The sequence below is a fragment of the Lepisma saccharinum genome, chromosome 16 (assembly GCF_977018435.1).
Source record: "Lepisma saccharinum chromosome 16, izLepSacc3.1, whole genome shotgun sequence".
NCBI lineage: Eukaryota > Metazoa > Arthropoda > Insecta > Zygentoma > Lepismatidae > Lepisma > Lepisma saccharinum.
In genome coordinates, this window is record NC_139244.1 from 21,631,118 (window position 1) to 21,655,223 (window position 24,106).

General features: G+C 40.9%; 1 protein-coding gene across 6 annotated transcripts in view; it reads left to right on the top strand.

The window, feature by feature from the left end:
• Window positions 1–24,106, top strand: part of Calx (sodium/calcium exchanger 3) — a 647,992-nt gene that overhangs the window by 527,018 nt on the left and 96,868 nt on the right. The gene's annotated exons all lie outside the window — the stretch shown is intronic.

Genomic DNA, 24,106 nt, shown 5'->3' on the forward strand with positions numbered 1-24,106 from the left:
TCTGACAGAAATAAATGTCAGTCTCAACTGAAATATTTGCCAAGTGGTTGCATACATATAGGTTAGAAAATGCTGTTCTTCAACATTTCGCAATAAAATGAGCAAATTTCTCTACCCACCCTCTCCTATACACCCCCAGACATATATATGTATATGTATATATATGTATATGTGTATGTGTGTATATATATAGACATATATATGTATATGTTTATATATGTGTGTATATATATATATAGTGTATAATATGAGAGAAAATGTATTTATAATTTGCCTATGGGTCTGCACCCCCTCAAACAAAATCCTGGGTACGGACCTGGATGCAGATAAATTGAGGTTTTTGTCTGTAGATGAGACTGCACTGTAAATAATAGTTGGTGAGCAAACTGTAACGTTTTCGGTACTTGCGTTAGTAACACGTTACTGATGATATTGCTTGAGTAATTGTAACTGTACTTCGTTACTTTGTGTTGCCTCGATAAATTCAAAAGTGGAGGATTTTTTTGCCACGACGAAACATGCTGTGTTGCGTTGAATTATACTTATGCACGTAAAGTTCCACTGGCGCTACAGAAAGGAGATGTTGTTCTCTAATGATAAATTTGACGTTACTTTTAGAAGGAAAGTATCATACAAAATTTATATTTTGGCTGAGAGAGCATTTCTTTGTTTTTCTTGGGAGGGATGGTAAAAGAAATCGCACTGGTCGACTAGAAGAGTTTCTGCTCCCATTACACGCTTGTCGTGCCGTTACTGAAGCGTTGTCTTAGGAAGCTTTCAGACCGAAGCGACACGCGACGTATGTCGCTTGGAAACCAACGAACCGTTCGAACGGAAGCGACACAAGCTACACGTGAAGTTCGTACTGGGGGACGTTTTCTCCGAGACGTGCATTGTGTCGGCTCGGTCTGTTCGCTCTTTCGCGGTGAATGGGTGCTTGTAGACTGAAGGGGCCCGTGTCGCTTGGCGCTCCGGTGTGTACTCAGATGCAACGGAACACTCCTGTGGCACCCTCTTTTGTGTTGCACCATTCGTTGTCAAACAACACCAAGTACAGAGGCCCTTAAAGCTCGATTGATTAATTTGGTTTATTTTACATCGATTTTCTTCCACTTTTAGCATGAAATTGATTAAAAGACGCTCATCAAGAACACTCATGCCCAGGCCGGGATTCGAACCCGGGGCACCTGGCACCTTAACACTCGAATAAATGTGTTGCTCCAATTGTTGCCACTAGAGGAAAAGGTCTAAATATGGGCCCCCTTCTTATTTTGTCACTTTCGGAGGAAAAAAATTAAAATATCAAGCACCTGCCTTTAAAATGTATATCTATGAAATATATACTTAAATGTAATAGCATGCTAAAGTATAGAAGGTCTCAATTTTTTTTAAAAAAAAGCAATTTCCAAAAAATGGTAAAATGATGCATTTCAAAATTGTGGTCTAAATATGGGCTACTAGTGGCAATATCACGAAAAGCAATTACAATTTTAAAAAACAGTCATTTATCGCTAAAACATTATAAAATTTATATTTACGAATAATATGTTGTTTTGAAAATCACGCGGAATGGGAAAAATCGAAATTAAGAAAAACATCCAAATATTTGTTAGGAATGTGATCTCAGCATTAGACCTCATGTCATAGCCCATATTTAGACCATCACGCTATTTTTCTTCTTCAATTTATTTTCGCTCTCTGTGGTACATATTTCGCAAACAAATCATGAAATTATAAAAGCGCACATTTGTTTTATGTGCCGCTAATATCATAACCTATACAAAGCAGATGACAATCCAGAAAACGCTGAGTGAAAACATACCTGCAATAAGTTTTCGGAGGTCGCAATTCTATAACAGAGTCCAAGGCCGAAACTAACAGGCTGCAGCACTCGGGAGCGCTGACAACTCCAAAACCCATATTTAAACCTTCGCCCATATTTAGACCTTCTCATCTACTATTATAGCTCTTTTCAGTTGTTACGGCGTGCGCTCTAGAAGCTGGCAAGGGAAGTGGAGAGCGGGGAAACGACCTATCCAGCGCAACGAGACAGGCCGGTTAGAGAGAGAGACTGCAGCGTTGCCAGAGTAGCGGGAAAGGGGAGTTGAAATCGAAAGAACCATGAAATACAGACGTCCCATTGTTCGCGAATGGCCTGAGAATGCGTATTATCCCCATCTTGTGGTCAGTAGAATACCGATAAGTGTATGATATCAAGTATATACGTTGTAGGAATGCTTTCCAACTGTACTGAATGGTAGCTAGCATTGTCCATTTAGGCCTCCCCGATGGCGCAGTGGTAGCGTCACCGCCTTGTAATCAAGGGGTCCCGGGTTCGATACCCGGTGGAGGCACATAGTGGTTCGGATCCCACTTTAAAACTGTAGGTCCAGTCCCGATTAGCCTTACTGTGCATAAAGTGGACTTAAAACACCAAATCAAACCAAACCAAAGCATTGTCCATTACAATCACTGCGTCTTTGATGTTCCTTTCGTCAAGCGTATCTAAAAACTGCAAAAAACACTGAAAACTAATTTACATTCCTGTAGAAAACCAGTGTGACTGGAACCTACGTGACATACAATAATGCGCCCACCTTTACCCACGGGCACTTTTAAACCCCCTGTATCCTCTTTATTTTGCCAGATTTTCGTTGGAGCGTAATTCTGATGTATGTACGTTTCATCTGAATGAAATACCTATAGGGCAAAGGTTCCTTATTTTTTAGAAGATGCATTTTTCGCAAAAACGTTACTCTGGCTGTAACTATATCGGCTCTCTCCATCAGAAATCGTCTACCGTCATTGCTCTTTTTGTACTTGAACCCCATATACTTCAGTATCCTCCACAACGACGAAACTCCCCACTGAAAGCTTATTTGTGTATGAAAATCAACGAAAATTTGTTCAGTGTTGGATATTCACCCTTTACATAATACCCGAGGATAATTCTTCTTATTATATATTTATCGCAACCGTCGATAGCCTTTGTGATACTGTTCCTTTTGATTCGTTTGCGCGGTGATTCAAACCCGACGCCTCAAGACTGTCTTTGCCTTCCCTAACAATACGCTGCACAGTTCGCGTCACTCCACAAGCTTCCGACACTCTCTGTTGCACTTTGTGCACACTTACCAAGGGACCACTGTTTTCTGCTTCCTTTTGAAAATATCCATGAACCCTAGTGATTATTTTCCTGCCTTGGCTACAAACTACCTCTTTCCTGTTCGCCATCGTACGATACTTACTGCGTTAATAAGCACAAAGCTCCCTATGGAAGAACGAGAGTACAAATAAACGTCACATCACATGCCACATACACGTTTATCGAAGAAACAATGCAGTTAGACAATACACGACGCGACAACAATTACTCCCACGTATGTTATTCCTACATTCCGCTCATAACAAACAGGAATCAACACTGGGGCAAAACACCATCAGCAACGCGGTGAATTGGCAACACAGCAACGTGCAGAACAAAGTTAGCGCTGCAGCTTCCTCCCGCAACTGCGTAACTCTAGGCTCCACCGCTAGGTGGTCTGTTCTCTGGTTGGTCGGCGGCATGTTCCCCGCTCCCCACTTCCCCTGCCAGCTTCTAGAGCGCACGACGTAAGAACTGAAAATTGCTATAGTGATTAAGGAGCATGCTGTTTAGTGTGAGAACAGCATATAGACACCTCAAGAACTTAGAGAACACTTCGCATGAAAAGTAATAATTTATACATAAAAAGAAAGGTTTTCTTGGCAAGGGCTAAGGAAATTTCCACATTAACATTCACACACACACACACACACCTAGTTATCGCCTCATACTCATATATGAAATGTTATGCTTTCCAGGAAATGTAGGAAGTAGAAATTGTGAGTAGATTAGTTAGGTGTTGAAAGCCCGCCTAACACTTCAACAATCCGCAAAGGACAACAATGAACTTTCAGGAAATTGTGCCTCGTGTAGTCGCTGTGTCCGGAACGTACCCTAATTTCCTACTTAACTTCCATGTTTATGAAGCAACAGTAATTGGCACTCACGAAGCCTCCCGTCTTTACTGGGCACTCAATCACCCTTTTATTCACTGTCGCATCTTGCCTGCATACAATCGACTATCCGTTTTAATTTCCGTTGATAACGGCACGTGACGTCGGGCATGGTATCTCTGTCACTTCCGGCGATTCGATGGATCGTTTCCGTTAGTTACGATAGCGGAGGCTGAAGTCCACGAACATTCCATTCATTCGAATCAATGGAAACTGACGTTTTTTTGGATCATAATTTGTGATATTGTTCAGATTTCATTCGTACAAGCGATGACGCGACGGAACGCGAGTGCCATCTAACGTTAGGTTTCTAAGCTGCGGTTTTAGCTACCTGCGGATAGTGTGAAATCTGTATGGATTCGAATCCCGGGATAGATGTTCTCCGATTGAATTTATTCGTGCAATGTTTCTGCACGGAGCAGGTCTGGGGCTCACCCTGCTCTAATAAGTATGTAGGGGGTAAAGGTGGCAGAGGAGTGATGCTGATAATAAAAATAATTAAATAAGTACTATTTTTAAACAGTAACTACAATTATTTCTACTATCAATTATCGTATTTTTTGGATGACTCTTCTACTAATCTACCAGAGTCAATTGTTATTCATAAGTTAGAATAACTATTCATTTAAGTTAATTTTGTTAACTTTTATATACTCTTCCGGAATCTCTGGAGCAAGGGCACGCATAAAGGTAGAAAAGGGGAGAAAGCGAGTGGGCGGAGCGAATCAGTACACGTTGCTGCAAACGGGAACAGCTGGTACCTGCAGTGGCGTGCCCAAGGGCGGGTTGTAGGGGTCATAACCCCACGAAAACCTCAAAGGCAGGAAAATATGGCAAGAAGAGAACTGGCTACTAAAATGTACACGTAACCCCCCTTCCAAAATCCTGGGCACGCCACTGCTCCCCGAAATCCCGTTCCATCGCACGTATTCATTAGTCGAGCCCTCTCGAATCATTATTTGCGCAGACACTTGCTTTCCTTCGTTCCCTCGCTCCAGAGATTCCCGGGACAGAGTATACACACCTCCCTCGTTCACCAATAATCTTCGACTGTTAGGGGGGAAATTTTAACCATAAATATTACGTCGTGCGACTTCTCAAATAAAAATACACCGTTGCTGATTTTTAAACATTCATGGAATTAATCAATCTTTGGATTAATTTGGAAAATTTTAAAAGTTTCCACTAAAGTTTTCGACTTTTTGCTTTCGTTATTCCATTAGAATACTACACATGCTGTGTAATCAACTAAACTTTGTCTTCTACCGACATGAAAATAGCCAAATATTTCTTGAAGTTTTCCTGGCGTTGATATCAGCCAGGTGATTTCCGGATAGGCTTTCCAGAGCTAATGTCACTCTCATCTTCAGAGATTGAAGTCAATTGAAGCGTTTTGAGAACTAACGTCACTCTCATCTACAGGGATTGAAGTCAATTGAAGCTTTTGAGAACTAACGTCACTCTCATCTTCAGGGTTTGAAGTCAATTGAAGCTTTTTGAGAGCCAACGTCACTCTCATCTTCAGGGGTTAAAGTCAATTGAAGCTTTTGAGAACTAACGTCACTCTCATCTTCAGGGTTTGAAGTCAATTGAAGCTTTTTGAGAGCTAACGTCACTCTCATCTACAGGGATGGAAGTCAATTGAAGCTTTTGAGAGTCAACGTCACTCTCATCTTCAGGGATTGAAGTCAATTGAAGCTTTTTGAGAGCCAACGTCACTCTCATCTTCAGTGGTTGAAGTCAATTGAAGCTTTTGAGACCCAACGTCAATCTCATCTTCAGGGATTGAAGTCAATTGAAGCTTTTTGAGAGCTAACGTCACTCTCATCTTCAGGGTTTGAAGTCAATTGAAGCTTTTTGAGAGCTAATGTCACTCTCATCTCAAGGGGTTGAAGTCAATTGAAGGTTTTGAAAACTAACGTCACTCTCATCTTCAGGGTTTGAAGTCAATTGAAACTTTCGATAACTAACGTCACTCTCATCTTCAGGGTTTGAAGTCAATTGAAGCTTTTTGAGAGCTAACGTCACTCTCATCTTCAGGGGTTGAAGTCAATTGAAGCTTTTGAGAACTAACGTCACTCTCTTCTTCAGGGGTTGAAGTCAATTGAAGCTTTTGAAAACTAACGTCACTCTCATCTTCAGGGGTTGAAGTCAATTGAAGCTTTTGAGAACTAACGTCACTCATCTTCAGAGATTGAAGTCAATTGAAGCTTTTCAGAGCTAACGTCACTCTCATCTTCAGGGATTAAAGTCAATTGAAGCTTTTTGAGAGCCAACGTCACTCTCATCTTCAGGGGTTGAAGTCAATTGAAGCTTTTTGAGAACTAACGTCACTCTCATCTCCAGGGGTTGAAGTCAATTGAAGCTTTTGAAAACTAACGTCACATCTTCAGGGTTTGAAGTCAATTGAAACTTTCGATAACTAACGTCACTCTCATCTTCAGGGTTTGAAGTCAATTGAAGCTTTTTGAGAGCTAACGTCACTCTCATCTACAGGGTTTGAAGTCAATTGAAACTTTCGATAACTAACGTCACTCTCATCTTCAGGGTTTGAAGTCAATTGAAGCTTTTTGAGAGCTAACGTCATTCTCATCTTCAGGGGTTGAAGTCAATTGAAGCTTTTGAGAGCCAACGTCACTCTCATCTTCAGGGGTTGAAGTCAATTGAAGCTTTTGAGAGCTAACGTCACTCTCATCTTCAGGGGTTGAAGTTAATTGAAGCTTTTGAGAACTAACGTCACTCATCTTCGGAGATTGAAGTCAATTGAAGCTTTTGAGAGCTAACGTCACTCTCATCTACAGGGATTGAAGTCAATTGAAGCTTTCGATAACTAACGTCACTCTCATCTTCAGGGTTTGAAGTCAATTGAAGCTTTTTGAGAGCTAACGTCATTCTCATCTTCAGGGGTTGAAGTCAATTGAAGCTTTTGAGAGCCAACGTCACTCTCATCTTCAGGGGTTGAAGTCAATTGAAGCTTTTGAGAGCTAACGTCACTCTCATCTTCAGGGGTTGAAGTTAATTGAAGCTTTTGAGAACTAACGTCACTCATCTTCGGAGATTGAAGTCAATTGAAGCTTTTGAGAGCTAACGTCACTCTCATCTACAGGGATTGAAGTCAATTTTAGATTTTGAGAGCTAACGTCCATCTCTTCAGGGATTGAAGTCAATTGAACCTTTTGAGAGCTAACGCCACTCTTATCTTCAACATGAGGATTCAAGGCAAGACTTCAATCCCTGAAGATGAGAGTGACGTTAGCTCTCGGAATCCTATCCGGAAATCAGCTGGTTGATACCCAGAGAAAACCTCTTCATTAAAATAGTCAGTTTTTTCTAATTTGAAGTCAACGATGCCAATTTCCAGGAAGGAAAGCGTACCATCTGGCCCATTCAAACACCCCAATCCCCTGCGACGCCCATTGGTACGGAGAGTTTGTTATTCCCAGTTCCAATTATATTTCTGTCTACTCGTATTACACTGTACGTGCTGTTCACTCAGCGAGGTTCACGTCTTGACTCAGCTATACTCCCGTTCACTGGACTTCAGCCAATAAGGCGAAGCTACGTAAGCCTCAATTGCCCATTACTCCCCCGTCCACGTGGCGCCTTACTTTGTCAAAGTACTGATCCAGGAAGTCCCTGCACCATGACCTGCCCGACATTCCGCCTACGCGCCTTGGGTTCTATAATTAAGCCCATCAAAGAGAGGGAGAATGCTCGGTGGAGGTATTCCAATCAACACTATTGTTAGCTGCAGGTAATTTATCGAAGGAGCAGGGGCGTCGCCACTGGGGGAGCGAGGATGGGCTGTAGACTTGCCTCGAAAAGTTTCAGAATCATTCATTGTAAGGTTGGAGAGAGAGATATAGGGAGGGAGATGCGATATGGAGAGGTGAAAAATCAGAAAGAACAAGAAAAACTTAGGAAAAGAATAAAGTATAAGCGAAGAAAGGAAAAGGAGATAGGAAAGAAAAAGGAATCGGAGTAAGTAAGAAATAAAACAAGAAAAATGGAGGCAGTAAAAAAATACAAAGAGAAAGAGCAATAAAGAGGAGAGCAGGAGTGATGCGAAGAAATGAAGCAAAAAGAGATAGAGACTAAGAAACAATAGCAAGACAGAAAAAGATAAAAATATCGAGAAACAGAGAAAATAAACTAATATTAATGTAGTGATAAATTACTACTATAAATGAGCGTGTTCTAAAGGAGAGTAGGGATGTATGTACACCCAGGCACAATTATCTTATTTTCTATTGAGAAATTTCAGGGAATAAATAATAATGATTTAAATAACTTGTTTGACAATTCAAGCTCCAGAGTGTGCCGTCAAAAAAGCCGCCAAATTTAGGAAAAGATTGCAAAATATAGGGCTGACTACTGATATAAAGAATGCATTACTGTAAAAAATCCCTCTTTACGAAAATTTTAGGCCTTTCACTGAAAGTGGGATACATCCATCATCACCCAAGCTAAATTTCCGCATCCTTGTGGTAGATGGTAAACAGTGGGATGAGCATAAAAGCAAAATAGAGGTTACCGTGCAACTGAGGCTGCAATAAATTACAATATTTTTTTGTGTGTGCCATCCACGTGGAACTTGGAGGGTTTCAGAAACAATGTTCTTAGAGGGAAGCCTCAAATGATGGGACTCCAGAGTTTCGAGGCCATGGAAGGAGGATTGAAACAGCGGGAGCCAGCAGACCAGCATGTAAACAGTTTCTTCTTGTTAAGGATGCTGTACAAAGACGCTTTCCTCTTTGGGAATGGTAAGCAAACTAGAGTACCGATCTGCTTGGGATTTTTGAGAAGCTCATCTGTCGATGTCTCTGAAACTGGTAGAGACGAAGGTTCTATCAGATAATTTCATTTGTGTTGTCTGCTTCGTATGTCGTAGCTACTAATATTATCTCTCTCTCTCTCTCTCTCTCACTTTTATATTTTCTCTGTCTCTATCTCTCTCTGCCTTCCCCTGTCTCTTCTCATCTCTCTCTGTGTGTTTGTGTGTTCCCCTCTCTCTATCTGCCTTCCTCTCTCTATCTGCCTTGCTCTCTCTATCTGCCTTGCTCTCTCTCTCTATGTATCTGCCTTGCTCTCTCTCTCCCTATCTGCCTTGCTCTCTCTCCCTCTATCTCCCTTGCTCTTTCTCTCTATCTCTCTCTATCTTCCTTGCTCTTTTTCTCTATCTCTCTCTATCTCCCTTGCTCTTTCTCTCTCTCTCTCTCTCTATCTCCCTTGCTCTCTCTCTGCCTTGCTCTCTCTATCTCCCTTGCTCTCTCTCTGCCTTGCTCTCTATATCTTTCTCCAACATTCTCCCTTTATCTCTCTCTCTCTCTCTCTGCCTTGTTCTCTCTGCCTTGTTCTCTCTCTCTATCTCCCTTGCTCTCTCTCTCTATCTTCCTTGCTCTCTCTCTGCCTTGCTCTCTCTATCTCTCTCTATCTTTCTCCAACACTCTCCCTCTATCTCTCTCTCTGCCTTGCTCCCTCTATCTCTCTCTCTCTCTCTCTCTGCCTTGCTCTCTCTCTCTCTCTCTCTCTGCCTTGCTCTCTCTCTCTCTCTATCTCCCTTCCTCTTTCTCTCTCTATCTATCTATCTTTCTCCAACACTCTCCCTCTATCTCTCTCTCTGCCTTGCTCCCTCTATCTCTCTCTCTGCCTTGCTCTCTCTCTCTCTCTCTCTCTCTCTATCTATCCCCATTGATTATTTTCTCTCTATCTCTCTCTCTACCTTGCTATCTCTATCTCTCTCTATCTTTCTCCAACACTCTCCCTCTATCTCTATCTCTGTCTTGCTCCCTCTATCTCTCTCTCTCTGCCTTGCTCTCGCTCTCTCTCTATCTCCCTTGCCCTCTCTCTCTATCTCCCTTGCTCTCTCTCTCTCTATCTATCTCCCTTGCTCTCTCTCTATCTCTCTTGCTCTATCTCTCTCTATCTCCCTTGCTCTCTCTCCCTCTCTATCTCCCTTGCTCTTTCTCTCTCTATCTATCTCCCTTGCTCTCTCTCTATCTCTTTCTCCCTTGCGCTCTTTCTCTCTCTCTCTCTCTCTCTCTCTCTGCCTTGCTCACACTATCTCTCTCTCTCTCTATCTATCTCCGTTGCTCTCTCTCTCTCTCTCTATCTCCCTTGCTCTCTCTATCTCTCTCTCTCTATCTCCCTTGCTCTCTCTCTCTCTCTCTCTCTCTCTCTCTCTCTCTCTCTATCTCCCTTGCTCTCCGAATCTTCCTCTGTTGCTCTATACATTCATATCAATTTAGGAGTGTGAGGGGTGACCCTTTCGGAATGCACCTAGTTGTTACCTCACTTCCACGTAGTACATCCTGGACTGCATTGTGCAGCCCAATGAGGCCCTGACGTCTGGACTCACAGCAAGAATAATCTTCTGCGGTGATTTGTGTTTGTGGTTGTCCCTTCATCAGTTTCATCTTATCACCATTCATCCTGATCTTCGCAATTAACCAAAAAGTGGCAGGAAAGCGGAATAAAATTTATCAAATCAATTAACCAACTTTCTATCAATTTATCGAATGCTTTCTTTCCTCCTCCTATTATTTCATCCTGTGCTTCTGTTTGCTACATTCTCTATATATCCATTTGTTCTTTATTCCTCTGCTTCTCTCTACCTTTGTGCCAATTTCTGCCATTCTTCATTTCTCTTGGTCTTTCTTCCTCTGATTCTCTGTTCTTCCTGTTCTGTTTCTATCTTCCTTCATCCCTTCATCTCTTTGTCTATATATCCGTTTCTTTATTTCTATTTTTCATTATTTCTCTGCTTTCTATACTGTACTTTTGTATCAATTTCCCTCATTCTGTTTCTACTTCTTTCTCTGCACTCATGTCCATTCTTCTCTCTTTATCCTTGTATAATTGAGTGTGTGTGTGTGTGTCTCCACCTGGAATAGAAGCTAGAAACCGTTGACTTGAAAGAACCTCCCCGATGGTCGTAATTCCAGTCCTGATTAGCCTAACAACACAAAGACGAATTGAAGCTATTGTTTTGTCTTTGATTTCAAGGTGAGCAGGCAGTTGAAAAGATTCGCGAACCATGAATAAAAACTCCTTAAGCCAATAATTTGTCGTCGTGAAACCTTCTTCTTTGACCTTTGAGAAGTTCATTTTCTGCCTACAAGATAAGCCCAACCTTCCACAGTACATTTTATCCTAGCTTCTCGAGTACATTGTGCTTCGTCTTCTCAAGGCTCGGAAATTGGAGAAAACAGACAAACAGTTCTCTCGTGAATACAATTACACGATTGTCACTTCTGTTGGGATCCAGTTTCTAAGATGAAAACTAATTCACTCCTCGTTTCGTGAGCACTTCACATCACTTCCTTTTCTTGGCTTTGTCTGCTTGCGAGGAACCGAGAGGTGTTACGTCTCCAAGCCTTGTAGCTGGAAGTGTCAGCTTGTCAAATTAATTATTCGCTTGATTAAATTTTTAGGCGAAACCTTTAAAAAAAATGATAACGCCCTGCAAAGTTTCAGAATATTAATTACTCTGTTCCAGCACTCTCCTCTCGTGTCTGCCAGGAAATTCTGTCTCGCTTCGCAGTGTAGCGGTCACGATAGCTGTCATAAGTTCGAATCAGCAGTGGGGCATGAGTGGTTTGGTACGGCATCGTCCGGACAGGAGACAGAAACGCGGTGACGTCATCAAACGAGAGAAGGAAGCAAATTGAGGAAATGTCTCATAGAAATGAGATCCAGTGCTTTATAATTAAACATTCTTATATTTCAGACCTTTAAAAAATAACTAACAAAAACACGTAGTTACATTCCAGAACTTTTATTTCCATTTATGGTTATTGAATTAGTATTTGAATAAGAAATCTTGCGTATTATACTGTATACCACGTATAAATGCACGATGTAGTTTCAAAATGTTGAAATAAATCATATATAATTATATTCATCATGGGAGGGTTTGTCGTCTTCGCTACATTCTAAGATGATTGATTTGGTTTATTTTACTTAATACTCACAAAGAACACACATGTCCAGGCCGGGATTCCTACCGGGACCCCTGTCGTCGTAGCGCGCTGTGTTAACTACTAAACCACGAAGGTCGACACTACATTCTGCGATTTGTTAATTCTATTTCGTATGTGCTTCTCCAATACAGTATGGTGACGTCGTCGCCTTGTAATCAAGTGCGCTCTGGTTCGATACCCAATGGAGGTCCATAGTTTTTCGGATTCCACTTTAAACTGTAGGTCAAATTACGATTAATTCTTTCTGTGCACACAGTGGACTTGAAACTCAAACTAACTAACACTCTAGCATTCTTGAACCCGAAGATTTATGGCTGCAGCAATACAAACTTTCCATCTGTTCCTATCGTGGGCAAGATCAGTCCAATCTTTTCCATCCTTACAGAATTCCTTTAGATCCATCTCACCGTTATCCCTCCATCTTCGTCTTGGTCTTTCTACAGGTCTCTTAGCATCAGGCATCCCAACAAGAATCCTGTTCACTCATCTTTCTTCTCCATGGCCTGTCCACCTAAGTCTTCTTGATTTAATTATTCTGATAATATCTGGACATGAATACCTATTGTACAGTTCTAAATTAAGTAACCTTCTCCACTCACCTGTCTCCTCATCCCTTTTAGGTCCAAATATTTTTCTAAGGATCTTATTTTCAAATGCTTTTAATTTATGTTTCTCTTTTAATGTTAGTGACCAAGTTTCACATCCATGTAATACTACGGGCAAAATTATATTCGGTTTCGTATATTTTAACTTTGTTCTTTGATATTATACGAGAAGATTAAAGTTTATGAAGAGAAAAGTAACACTCAAAGATCAACTTACGTGGAGGTCATAGGTTGATTCGTCATAAGAGTATGGGAAACTCTGACCTTTACACATCTTAGGCTTCCATTTAGATCACCTGTCGCACCCACACCGGCTTTCACCACCCACGAATTGGCTGTTCCTGCTATCAGGAACGGCGGTGAACGTTTGAAAAAAACGCCGTTCTTTATATTTACACGCGGTTCGTGTCCGCGTTCCGGCTCTAATAATATCCCAGGAATCCGAAGTTAATAGACAGGTCTTTGGGGCTGAGTCATTCCTCAATATCCCTACCGCGATAGCGAGAGGCCGCCCGGTCTCTGGTGGAAAGAACGCTTCCATTGTGAAGCGTGTGTTGTCCTTGGAGGCTGGCGTAAAAGAATCCCCGTGTTCAGATCGGAGTTATCGTCTATTCTTGCATCTGGAATGGTGCCGAGGAAACGGGTCGCCTCGAACAAAGCTATTTCCTACAATGTGTGAGGGAGACGAGGGGGGCATTGATGTGTTATTTCTATTGGTTACAGCAAAAAAACCGGCCCGTCGTGATCGACGTGGGTTGGCGTGCGTGGGATGGTCCTATTGGAAGTTCCCCTTGCGATGTCAGAAAATTTTGGTCTCTCGTTCACTGCTGGGGCGTTCTTGTGATCCAGGACAGTGTTGCCACGCGGAGAAATTCCCTCGTCGAAGGGAAATTCAGATAAAATTTCAGGTGGAAAAGGGATTTTTTTAAAAAATATCGAAATTGGAGGGAAATTTGAAGATATCGGTGTCATGTATTAGATTCAAGCTCTTTTTGAAGTGACATTTTTCCACTTATTTCGTGGGCGAAATTTATCCCCCAAAATAAAAGAAATAATTATCTTTTAAATATTTTTGATTTGAGAGCAATCATCACATTTCCCTTATCGTTTAAAATTATTGTATTATCACAGCTAATTTTAACCTAATGTTAGCTTTTCTCATTAAAGTTTTCTAAGTTCTTGTATTTTCAAAAATTGTACAATGCTGTATCATTGATAGTCACTCTTTATTTTTTCATTCTATCAATCCTATACTCCCTCCTTTATTCCTATACTGTGGGTCAAAAGCAGCACATAACGGTATAGTATGAGAGAAAGTGAGAGGACGGAGCAAGGCAGTACGCTCTGCTGCAGCCGCGTTGCCCCCTCCATGCAATTCCTCTCACGCGTTCATTGGTCGAGCTCTCTGGGAATATCTGGAGCAATCGAACGAAAACAAATCTGGGAAAGAGGGGAAACGCGGCCCCAGCTACCAACAGTTTGCAGCAGCGCGCACTGCTTTGCTGCACCCACTCGCTTCCTCCCCTTGTCTTCTGTTATGCGCTGCCTTGCTCCACACATTCCAGAGACAGAGTATAAGCTATTTTGGCTGGCAGAAGATTGGGCTATACTCTATTGCGGGAATGTCTGGAGCAAGGCCGCGCATATTGGGAAGGGGAGGAAGCGAGTGGGGGGAGCGAAGCAGTACATATCAGATTGATGATGTTTTCGAATACAATTGTTGGCGTAAATTCACGTCTTCAGCTGATTTATCTCTTGAGTTGGCCTCCAAAAAGCCCCTTTATTATTCCTCCTAGAAGAGCTACATGATGCATAATGATCCTGGCCTTCCTGCTCCTAATGGAGACGAACGGCTCCTTGGCTGAACAATATAGGCTTCTGCTCCCGTAACCGTTGACATTGCGTTTCCCGGCGGGCCCCCGCAATCTCTTCGGCTCTGTTAAAGCAGGCGGCGAAGCGCCTTGCCAAGAACAACAAGGGAGACATGAAATAGGGTTGACAGTGTACAGAATCGTGTGGATTTTGTAATTCCTCCGCCCCATTGTTCCCGCTTAATGTCCGTCCGCTCTCTGAAGGAGACTGTGATTATCTCTTCATTGTTGTCTTAAGTCTTTTCGGTTCGTTTTGTAGCGGGGGAGGGGGAGAACAACCTTCTGCTTTCCTTTGACATCCAGATAAAAGCGTCAGTCCTCCGTGTTACGTCATTCCTTAGTATTCGGAAGACACTGTGCCCTTAGTACCGTGGTAAACTTGTCACTTTAGTATTTGAAACACGAGAGTCGTTTTCGAAAATAAACATTGCGATGCTTATGAAATAGTATGAAGTTCTGTTACCAGTTTTGCCTTGTCAGATGTCTGTGAAACTACGAGATGAATGAAAAAATATACAAAAGTTGTTTATTTTTGTAAGAAATATAAAAATATTAATCAAAATAATGGTTTCCATTTTAAAAAACTGTTGCCATCAAATAACCTTGAAAATTGCCGCCTACTAAAATATACATAATGGCAATCTCTTTACCCCTTAAATAAATTAACTTTTATTTGAAACATTAAACTAACTAACGCTCTAGCCTTCTTAAACCCGAAGGTTTATGGCTGCAGCAATACAGGCCTTCCATCTGTCCCTATCTTGAGCAAGATCTATGTACTCTTTTCCATCCCTACCGATTTCCCTTAAGGTCCATCTCAACGTTGTCCCTCCATCTTCGTCTTGGCCTTCCTACAGGTCTCTTACCATCAGGTTTCCCAACAAGAATCCTGTAAACTCCTCTTTCCTCTCCCATTCGTGCCACGTGGCCTGCCCACCTAAGTCTTCTTGATTTAATTATTCTAATAATATCTGGACATGAATTTGAAACATTGCTTTCTATAATGCTTCGTTTCTAAGATATTTCAATTTATCAACTAAAGTAGTTCATATTAATTATAATATTTATTATTCGGAGCCCTCCCGAAATATAGTTCTAGATACGAGCCTAGATGAATGCACGTTGTGGTTCAGATCCCAGTGTAGGTCCGTTCCCGATTAGTCTATCAGTGCATATACCAGGACTTCAAACGAACTTTGACGAAGATTATAGTCAACGTTTCGATCGAGAACAAGAGTCGAAAGCAGCAAGTCTTGCCTCGTCGTCGGTCTCGTACTCGTCTCGTTTATCTCGTCTCGGCACAATCCCGAAAACCGACCGTGTATCATCTCCTCCGTGTCAGAGGAAGATGGAAAAGAAAAAGGTTAAGATAAAGAGCATTGCAAAAACTTCAGTGAAACGTAACTCTCTTCAAAGTGCTGGGCCGCTTCAGCTATAAATAGGTTTGTCGGCCCACCTGAGTCTCACGACGCAGAAATAGTTTCCGCGATCGGTCCTACAGAACGAAATTTGCCGAAGTGTGCCGAAGTGGACGAGGAAGCGTTTCGTTCTCGAACCTGAGATGCAACGCAGACCTTACGAGAAATAAATGGGTGATGCAAGGAGAGCCCGGGTCAAAATCTAATCTTCCGTCATAATTAGATCCAGGGGCAAAGTCTTCCCACAGGATGCTGGTGGCTTCAGTGTTGTCCTGAAGGAAAATGTAATGGTTCATTGAAAGTGGGTTTGTGTTTAGTTCGGCGATTTATTTTATTTTATTTGAATTGAGTTATATAGCGTCGCTTTTCTGCCAACTTTTGGCTCATTGCGGCGATAATGAGTGATGTTATGATGAAATTGATGAAGGAACGCTCGCAAAGAACACCGGGATTCGAATCTTGAACCCCTGGCGTCGTTGCGCGCTGTGCTAACCACTCCGCCGCGGAGTTCGGCGAATGTTGACGATTTTTACCGTCGAGTACACGGGGAGACTGCCTCTATTTACTAATTGATTTTATTATTTTTACGTCGATTTTTTCGCTCTTGTATTCATCGTGACGTTGAGAATGTAAGATGAACAGATGAAATCTGGATCTTTGTTATTTTACGTCGCTTTTCTGCCACTTTTGTCTTGCAAAGGCATCATATCCACACCGGGAGTCGAACCCGTGAACGCCAGTGGTGATTAAAATCCCACTTAACTCGCTCATCCACCGAGCCCGCCTCAACACATGAGTTTGTTTTTAAGTGTTTTTAAGCCCACTTATGCGCAGAAAGGTTAATCGGGACTGGACCTACAGTTTAAAGTGAGATCCGATCCACTATATGCCTCAACCTGGTACCGAACCCGGACCACTTGATTACATGGCGACGACGTTACTACTACGCCACCTGGGAGGAATGAATGACTTATTATAAATAATTAGGCATATCGTTTGGAATTGGTAAAGAAATCGCACGTAGTACCGTTACCGTAGTAAATTAATTTTGGTCTAGGAAAAGTTTTTCAAGTCTCTCACTTAATAGTTTATCGTTCTCCCCGATGGCGCAGTGGTAGCGTCCTCGCCTTGTGTTCGGATTCCACTTTAAACTGTAGGTCCAGTCCCGATTAGCCTTACTGTGCATAAAGTGGACTTAAAACACCAAATAAACAAAGCTTAGTAGTTTATCAAATCATCGTCATATCGAATGTACTAGACGATTTTCATTTGATTTTTGTTAGTAGGCGTTTCTGCCACCTCTGGCTAATCGCGACGATGAGGATGAGTGATGATGCGATTAAATTGATGAAGGAACACTCGCAAAGAACACCCATGACTAGGCCGGTATTCGAACCCGGAACCCCTGGTTCTGATAACCACTCCGGCACGGAGACCGACGAATGTTCTGGACGAGACCAAGGCTTGTGTCGTCTCGGCACCAGTCTGAGAAAAAACAACTTATAATCCGAAAAATCAGTCACTTCTACGATTTAAATTACCTTGTTTAAACAATACGATATCTTTCGGGCCACTAAAGTTCATCTTCCTAGCTTTTGCAGTTCCAGAATGGACTGCAACGTAAGACACTATCTGCTTAGTACCTGAAGCGAACTCCCATAATTAAATTCGCTGTCTTAATCAAAACCTAACCTAGCGGTGTGGGTAATAGCTGTCACAGCACAAAACACCGTTCTGCGCATGCGCCCTGCCGTTAATGAGATTGGGCCGCAGCGAAGACCGTCACGTGACGCGCAATCAGATGCTCGGCGGCGTTAAAAAGGGCATAAATTTTTTAACAAGCCACTAACAAGCACGATATCGCGTCGTTTTTTTTTTTAATGTTTCCTATCTCGAAGGGCAGGCGTGCCTGTGTATTGCCGAGGGACGGGGAAGAAAGCATTTTCGATGCATGCGCTATCGCCTTGCTGCCAGAGCCATCTAGCGGAGAGATTCATGTTATATGCATTGTCGCATTACAATGAAGGTTAAATTAATATTTTGGATCAGAAACGGGTAATTTGGGTTATTCATGTGTGCATTAATGTGTATAAAGACTCCATTATGAGTTGTATGAAAGGATCCATGGGGTATAATGATATGGACAGGGGCGTGCCAAGAATTTTCTAAATAGGGCTCTAAAGCCAGGCCTCATATTGACATCTTTTCTTGCCTTAGACGTTCCGTTTTTATTAATACTGGGCTAATGGAGGGGTTATGACATATACGAACCCCCCCCCCCTTGGATACGCTACTGGATATGTGGTAGAAATACTTTTATTGGAGTCTTGTTTCTACCTTTTAAGGGTCTCTTTTCTTTTTTTAAACAAACTCCAGTTGTGATAAGTTTATGGGATTGATTTGCTCTATTTTGCTTTGCCCTACCACTTTTGCGTAATCGCAAAGGATGAATGATGATATGATGAAACTGATGGACACTTACAAAGAACACCCATGCCAAGGCCGGAATTCGATCCCGGAACCTCTGGCGACGTAGCCAATCAAATTTGTATATCTCAAATGTTAAGTTAAAAATGAAGTTGATATGTTATTTATTGTGAGCAACCAATATTAAATGTTTCATAACATAGATTGAGGAACGTAAAAATTTAGGTTTGAAGGAAAATGATTTTTTTCTTTAATTCACGTGAAATATTTTAAACAGGAAACAGCCTGTCTGTATGCAGACTGTATACATTGGATCTCGTGCATATTTAGGTGATTTTTTTCAAATACCTTTCTTTAGTGATACATTCTTATGAGAAAATTAAAAATATATTTATAATAATCGTATATCATATGATCGTATTTGTAATCAGTGTCGGATCTACAAGCTGCAAAACCCTTCACTGCGGGGTTGGGGGGAGCGGAGACAAGTAAACATTTAGGGGACCCTCAACCATTTACATAGCAGAGGGTTCGCGTATGTAAAAAAATAAACGTAGTTACTCAGGGGTACATAAACGAATACAATATATACAGGTAAATGTAAAGTCCCAGTGCATATAGCACCGTGCCATGAAGGCACATTTAGGGTATGTGGGGGTAGGACCCCACATATTTTCGAAGTCGGCCATCTTGGAGGTGATGTGATCAGCACCATTTGATTTAAGGCTGGGTGAGCCAGAAAAATTCCAATCTTGAATCACCCACCCTGGGTATCTAAGCCTAACCTGTTTCTATCATGACCAAATTTACCCAGCCTAAATCCTTTACTTTTTTGTAGGGGGTGTTAAGGGACTTTTGAATCACCCTGTAGGCCCTTGTATGTGACTTTGTTAACATGAAATCAAGAATAACACACACACATGTCTATGTGTAATTATACTGGGTGAGTCTTAAAAGAGGCCCCGTGGAAAATGCGCTCCTTGCATGTAGGCAACCTTGGTACACCGAAGAGAAGAGCGGGTTAGAGAACAGTCCAGGTTATCGGTGCCAAGCATATTCGACGACATGACATGACATATCCCGGACTGTTCTCTAACCCGCTCTTCTCTTCGGTGTACCAAGGTTGCCTACATGCAAGGAGCGCATTTTCCACGGGGCCTCTTTTAAAAGACTCACCCAGTATATAGGCTACATGTATGTGTGTGTGTGAAGGTAGGTAGGTAGAGGGGGGAGGGGGCTTTTGGTGATATGTTGCGGGGGGGGCTAAGATTTGTAGATCCGGCACTGTTTGTAATAATCGTAACGACTTTCGAAATTGAATTTTAACGTATTCTACAATAGAGGTTATTTTTTGTGTGTGTATAAATTGTAAACTTGGAATTACTTTGTTAGTAATTCTCTCTCTTTTTTTCTAGGTAAGTACCAGTTGTTGGCGAATCGTGGTCCTGTCGTAAGTTCCTTTGGAGTTTACACACTTTCGCATTTCCTTGCAGGAAAACCTAATCAGAATTTCATTTTTATTTGCAACGGGAACAGGCCAATTTTTACACTGTAGGTTAAGATTACTATTATTACTATTATATATAATTTCCAATATATTATATTTGAATTTTTTTTCATAATTGTCTCTATAAGAAAAGAAAATACGTTATAAATTATAACTCCATTAAGCCTTGTTTCCATGATTATGAAAAACTAAATATGCTGACCAAGGCAGTAATTTATTTTATTAAAAACATAAACTAACGTAACGTTTCAACCTTCTAGCAAGGTCTTCTTCAGACTCTGTATCAAGTACAAAAGTCACCAGATACAACAAGAAGGGTAATATATATACACAAACATTACTCCCTCCAGACTATTTAGAAAGTTGTTAGGAACTTTCTAGCAGATGACTTTCACTTTCCAACTTTACTTTCACCTAAAAGGCTAAACACAATTACTTCCATATAGAATGTGGTTGGATTTTTTTAATCTCACGCTCTTTTCCCTTCATTTTTCTTCCTTCTCCTCTCCTCTTTTTCTCTTGTCCTTTCCACTCTTTCCAACATCTTCTTCCATTCTTTGTTTAACTTCAGTCCCCCATTCCAGTTCATTGTGTCTTCTTCGCCTTTCTTCTCTATTTCCTTGGCTTCCTTCCATTTTCTCACTAGCATTCTCTTCTCCCTTCCTATTTGCTTAGCCTCATCCCACTCTATGTCATGTCCTGTTTCTCTCGTGTGTTTAAATATTGCATTTCTCTCTCTCTTAAGTCGTACATCATCCCTATGTTGTTTCAACCTGTCTTTCAGCCTTTTTTTCGTTTCTCCTATGTACACACTCTGACATTCTTTACATTTTACTTCGTAGATAATCCCTTCTTCTTCCTCTTCTCTGTTTTCCTTTTTCTTGTTAGCATTCCTCGCTATTCCTAAGATGCTTCTCCCTCCCTTCCTGTAAGTTTTAATTCCTGCTTTCCTAAGCACTTTGCATATCTTTTCTGTGGTCTTCCCCATACTCCTTATTCCAAACCTTCTCTCCTCTTTTTCTTTCTCTTCCAATTCTCCCCTGCCCGTTTTCTTACTTCTTCTGTTTATGCCCAGTCTATCCTGCTTCTCATAGCCATTCTTTTCCAGCTGTTTCCATAGGCTATTTATTTTGCCTTCTTTTTCACATTCTTTCATGCATATTTTCTTGATTCTGTCCTCCATATTCTTTATAAAATTTATTTTTGTCACCTCACTTACATCACTTCTTTTGTGGCAGAATACCCCTGCTGCACACTTCTTCTGATGCCAAGCGGTTTCAATTTATTGTCCTCTTTTCCTTTTCATCAATATATCTAGATAGCTTAACTTGTCTTCTTCTTCTATTTCAAGTTCCAATAATATCCCTCTTTCTTCATCTTGAATTTCTTTGGCAAAAATGTCAAGCTGCCTCTTCGTTCCCTTCCATATGCCGAAACAGTCGTCCACATATCTGCAAAACAGAATCATTTTGTCACCTCCCTTTTCTATCACTTTCTTTTCCCATTCATTCATAACCAATTCAGCCAATGCTGGGCTTAGACTGGAACCTATATTTAGTCCTTCACTCATTAACATTATTTTATCTCCCATTATACTGTAACCGTTATTCCAAATGGTTTCCAGCGCCTTCACTACCCTTTCACTATCCCATTCTCCTATAATTTCTTGTCCCATTCTCTTTTTAATAATGTCCAAAACGTGTCCCCTCTTGATGCTCGGAAACATACTTTTCACGTCTAAGCTAAACATTGTCGTCTTCATCTCATTTAACTTAAGTCCTTTTATGAGGTCTACTACTTGTTCACTGTTCTTAACTGCTCTGCTTTCTTGCTGTGTTACTAACACGTCAATAACTTTCTTTAATTTCTTTTCTAAGGGTTCCAAAATATTGTTTCTGCAGTTCATTACTGGTCTTAACTTTATCTTCTCTTTGTGTATCTTTGGAAAGCCTTTCAAACTTGGTAGTCTTCCTGTCTCCTTTATGCATTTCTTGAATCCACTCCTCCTACAGTCTTTTATGATTCTTTCTTTTATAGTTTGTTCTTCTTCTGTTCCACAAATCTCCTCATATCCATTTTCTTTTAGGTCTTCAAACTTCCTCTCGTACCATTCTCTTTGAAGAAGCAGTGCTCCATATAAAAGAAGAACCAGAAAGAGACAAGATTAGAAGAAGAACAGCAGCCATACTGAAGAAAGAAATGGGAAAACAAGGAAAAGTAGATAATTTGAGTCAAAAAGAAAGGGAAGGGATGAAGAAAATCAAAACAAGAAATGATGTGGTGATAAAGGAGGAGCAATTGTGGTGATGGAAAGAGAATGGTACGAGAGGAAGTTTGAAGACCTAAAAGAAAATGGATATGAGGAGATTTGTGGAACAGAAGAAGAACAAACTATAAAAGAAAGAATCATAAAAGACTGTAGGAGGAGTGGATTCAAGAAATGCATAAAGGAGACAGGAAGACTACCAAGTTTGAAAGGCTTTCCAAAGATACACAAAGAGAAGATAAAGTTAAGACCAGTAATGAACTGCAGAAACAATATTTTGGAACCCTTAGAAAAGAAATTAAAGAAAGTTATTGACGTGTTAGTAACACAGCAAGAAAGCAGAGCAGTTAAGAACAGTGAACAAGTAGTAGACCTCATAAAAGGACTTAAGTTAAATGAGATGAAGACGACAATGTTTAGCTTAGACGTGAAAAGTATGTTTCCGAGCATCAAGAGGGGACACGTTTTGGACATTATTAAAAAGAGAATGGGACAAGAAATTATAGGAGAATGGGATAGTGAAAGGGTAGTGAAGGCGCTGGAAACCATTTGGAATAACGGTTACAGTATAATGGGAGATAAAATAATGTTAATGAGTGAAGGACTAAATATAGGTTCCAGTCTAAGCCCAGCATTGGCTGAATTGGTTATGAATGAATGGGAAAAGAAAGTGATAGAAAAGGGAGGTGACAAAATGATTCTGTTTTGCAGATATGTGGACGACTGTTTCGGCATATGGAAGGGAACGAAGAGGCAGCTTGACATTTTTGCCAAAGAAATTCAAGATGAAGAAAGAGGGATATTATTGGAACTTGAAATAGAAGAAGAAGACAAGTTAAGCTATCTAGATATATTGATGAAAAGGAAAAGAGGACAATAAATTGAAACCGCTTGGCATCAGAAGAAGTGTGCAGCAGGGGTATTCTGCCACAAAAGAAGTGATGTAAGTGAGGTGACAAAAATAAATTTTATAAAGAATATGGAGGACAGAATCAAGAAAATATGCATGAAAGAATGTGAAAAAGAAGGCAAAATAAATAGCCTATGGAAACAGCTGGAAAAGAATGGCTATGAGAAGCAGGATAGACTGGGCATAAACAGAAGAAGTAAGAAAACGGGCAGGGGAGAATTGGAAGAGAAAGAAAAAGAGGAGAGAAGGTTTGGAATAAGGAGTATGGGGAAGACCACAGAAAAGATATGCAAAGTGCTTAGGAAAGCAGGAATTAAAACTTACAGGAAGGGAGGGAGAAGCATCTTAGGAATAGCGAGGAATGCTAACAAGAAAAAGGAAAACAGAGAAGAGGAAGAAGAAGGGATTATCTACGAAGTAAAATGTAAAGAATGTCAGAGTGTGTACATAGGAGAAACGAAAAAAAGGCTGAAAGACAGGTTGAAACAACATAGGGATGATGTACGACTTAAGAGAGAGAGAAATGCAATATTTAAACACACGAGAGAAACAGGACATGACATAGAGTGGGATGAGGCTAAGCAAATAGGAAGGGAGAAGAGAATGCTAGTGAGAAAATGGAAGGAAGCCAAGGAAATAGAGAAGAAAGGCGAAGAAGACACAATGAACTGGAATGGGGGACTGAAGTTAAACAAAGAATGGAAGAAGATGTTGGAAAGAGTGGAAAGGACAAGAGAAAAAGAGGAGAGGAGAAGGAAGAAAAATGAAGGGAAAAGAGCGTGAGATTAAAAAAATCCAACCACATTCTATATGGAAGTAATTGTGTTTAGCCTTTTAGGTGAAAGTAAAGTTGGAAAGTGAAAGTCATCTGCTAGAAAGTTCCTAACAACTTTCTAAATAGTCTGGAGGGAGTAATGTTTGTGTATATATATTACCCTTCTTGTTGTATCTGGTGACTTTTGTACTTGATACAGAGTCTGAAGAAGACCTTGCTAGAAGGTTGAAACGTTACGTTAGTTTATGTTTTTAATAAAATAAATTACTGCCTTGGTCAGCATATTTAGTTTTTCACGTTATAAATT